This window comes from Quercus suber, unplaced genomic scaffold (genome assembly GCF_002906115.3).
Source record: "Quercus suber isolate HL8 unplaced genomic scaffold, Cork oak 2.0 scaffold_66, whole genome shotgun sequence".
Classification (NCBI taxonomy): Eukaryota; Viridiplantae; Streptophyta; class Magnoliopsida; order Fagales; family Fagaceae; genus Quercus; species Quercus suber.
This window is the reverse complement of record NW_027069531.1, coordinates 1,107,670-1,110,784: the sequence shown is the minus strand read 5'-3', so window position 1 is coordinate 1,110,784 and position 3,115 is coordinate 1,107,670. Positions and strand designations below refer to the sequence as shown.

Sequence of the window (3,115 nt, the reverse complement as noted above, 5' to 3'; positions counted from 1 at the left end):
TTTTCAAATAGGCCTAAAGAGTTAAAAGTTTTTTTTTTTTGATAAGAAGATTTAAAAGAATTGATTCACATAAAATGCACGAGTTCAATTTGCTTTCCTTAGCCAAATTTGACACGACTTCCAATAATTGAAGGGTCCCTTCATTATAACCATGTTAATCATGAGAAGATGTACCTATATCAATGGCACTGTGACTGTCATTTAGTCTCCATCAATCCTGGGAATTCAATTGGGATGACTATAAAACCAAACCAAACCAGTAAATTTGATGCATTTAACTATAAACAAGTGTGCTTATACAAAACTTAGACATATAATTACAGATAGTTCAAGAAGTGCTATAACCCCACGTTCAAGAAGTGCTGTAACAATTAAAAACTAATCCTAAAACTACAGGTATAGCTACTTTAAGTTATTGCACTGTCTGCTCTGTTTACTACACTTTTTACTGCACTGTCTGCACTATTGTTTAGGTAGTCTTGGCTTGAACTCTTCCAATGCACTGCTATGGCATTCTGCCTCTCTACCTGAGTCTTTGTCTTGATACACTCTAATACCAAGAGTAGAAAGCCTTTCCCCATATGTACAAGACCTTGCGCAATTCGCACCTCTAAAAGAGGCAAAGGAAATCCATCATTTTCATAATACATATAAAAAAAATACTCCATGAAATAATGTCTAGAAAAGTATAAGGAATTCAATAGAAACATTACACAGAATTGACTATATTGTCATTGGAAGATTAGTTCCAGAACCATATATTTCTTTTATGCTAGAAAGAGTTGAGTTCTCATCAACCCATTTAGGAACAATGTACCCAAGATTGTAGTGTGGGCAGGGTTCTTCATTTTACATTGCTCCATTGCTAAATACGTATGGTTGAGCACTAACCAAACATACACTCTTGAATCCAATTCCTATAAAGTACAAAATAAGCTAATTAGAGCCACAACATCACATATCCTGCCAAACCAATAGCTTAAAGGAAAACAAAAAAATCAGTTTTATCTAAATTCTAATAGGTTCATACTTCCAACAGCTTACTTGAATATTATTATTAACTAGTAATCATCATTAAAGTTGTGCATATAACCATAGTAACGTTGGCATAGAAGTGATTTGAGTAGAAACATAGTAAAATTGAAGCTAAGACATAAGAGAGGTTAACTGTTGCAAAATCAAATTCCAAGCAACATAAGAGAGGTTAACTAAGTGCCCCTCACGTCCAAGTGGCAATAATTGTGGATGGGCGAAAATACTACATCTATAAATATAAAGAACACTTCGAAATACAATAATAAACAGCCACCAATCACACATTTACCACCTCTTTAACATCAAAATAAGCCTAAAAAAAAAACACAAAATCATCTAACCAAATGTTGTCCTCACCACATATATCTCAAATTCACTTTGCACATTGTAGTGCATGTATACGTAGGTACCAAAATGATCATACCACTAATCTTGATCATATCTAAGCAAAAAATATAACTTCTAGCATGATCTAGAAATAGGTAAGTTTCATGAAAAGACCATACCGAAATTTTTTAAAATGGAAAAAAAAAAAAAAATTCATTGGGGCATTTTATCAAATAGTTGGAGCACAAAAGGAATAAGCCGAAGTTGTGTAATCAATTGGCCATGAATTCCTAATTACCCAGTACAAAAATCACTCAGGATACACCATTTTATCAAGGTCTTAACTGTAATTATCAAATAAATCAACATGATTATCAAAGGGAATCAAAGAAAAGCAAATAATTAAAAAATCAAGAACACCTATGGCAGAACATTTTATTTTATGGGGCAAGAAAATCTTAGAATTTCATCTGGCCAAAAAGAAGGGGAAAGTGGACTCACCTTGTGTGGCGATGAGTGGGTAGTGCCCAAGTCTCCATTGCTGCCGAGTGGGAAGTCGGAGATGATGACCCAACTTCGGCAAAAAAACATCTTGTTTGGCATTGGGGGAAAATGACCCACAACCCATCGAAGACAATTGCAAATTTTCTCTCAACAGTGTTTGGCTTGGTTTTTTTATTTTCTTTCTTCTTTTTTGCTGGCAACCTATGGAGGTGGAAGTGGAGGAGCAATGGAGGAGGAGATAAAGAGAGAGAAATGCAGGTTTAGAAAAGAGAGAGAGTGTGTACAAAAAAAAAAAAAAAGACAGAGAGAGAGAGAGAGAGAGAGAGAGAGAGAGAGAGAGAGAGAAACTAACGGAGAGACAAACGGCTTAAACCAAACGTAGAGTGTGAGAGAGAGTCAGACGTGTATTTTTTTTTTTTTTTTGGGTTTAGAGATGGGTTTAGCAGGTAATAAATGTGGGTAATTAATGAGATTTTATTAAAAATATTTGTAATAATGAGAGATTTTTTTTAACTGTTGGATCTACTTAAATCCAATGGTTTATAAAAGGTGTAACTTGAACCTATATATATATATATATATAAGGGCTATTTGAAATTCTCTAAGATTTTTAGTGTAATTTCATTCTTAGATTTTTACAATTTCAACAATAAGTTATTTAGATTTTGTTACATAATTAATAACTTAAATAAATATCAAAATAATACTAATAATGTTTATATAAATATTGATAAGCTGACAATATCTACACCATTTATTTTGTTTTAACAATTATGATAGACTTTGAGGGATTTGGCTTACCTTCAGTATTTTTTTAACTGGACATGTCCTTTTGTTTTTAAATATACATTGACAAGTGGTAGTGAGTTTTAATCTTCACCTTTTATTTAGTTAGTAGGTGATGTGATAATCTCTTATTAAAACAAAAAGAGATTCATTTCAAAAAAGTACTGAAGGTAAGCCAAACTCGACTTTGAGAATACTCTTCCCCCAATTGATTTTCTTTAAACAAAAAAATAAATAAATAAAGAAGAAGGAGAAGAACACTATAGAGTGTAAAGTGTAAACATTTCTATTTTATGGCTCAAATTACTAGTTCTTAGAAAGAAAAAAAAAAAGAAAAAAGAAAAAAGAAAAAAGAAAAAAGAAAAAACACCTTTGGTGTTCTCTAAATACAATATTAACTTATTATGAATTTGTAAGTAGGATAAAGGATTGTAGCAATGGAGATGTAGCTATCAATCAATAT

The 3,115-nt window shown here is 32.0% G+C and overlaps 1 long non-coding RNA gene across 1 annotated transcript; it reads right to left on the bottom strand.

Annotated features, from left to right (window-relative positions):
- Positions 1-278: 278 nt before the first annotated feature.
- Positions 279-2,144, bottom strand: LOC136067306 (uncharacterized). Its single transcript, XR_010628767.1, has 3 exons — positions 1,864-2,144; positions 714-917; positions 279-610 (listed from the first exon to the last, which is right to left on the bottom strand). It is a non-coding gene; the product is annotated as an uncharacterized LOC136067306 (long non-coding RNA).
- Between the last annotated feature and the right edge of the window lie 971 nt (positions 2,145-3,115).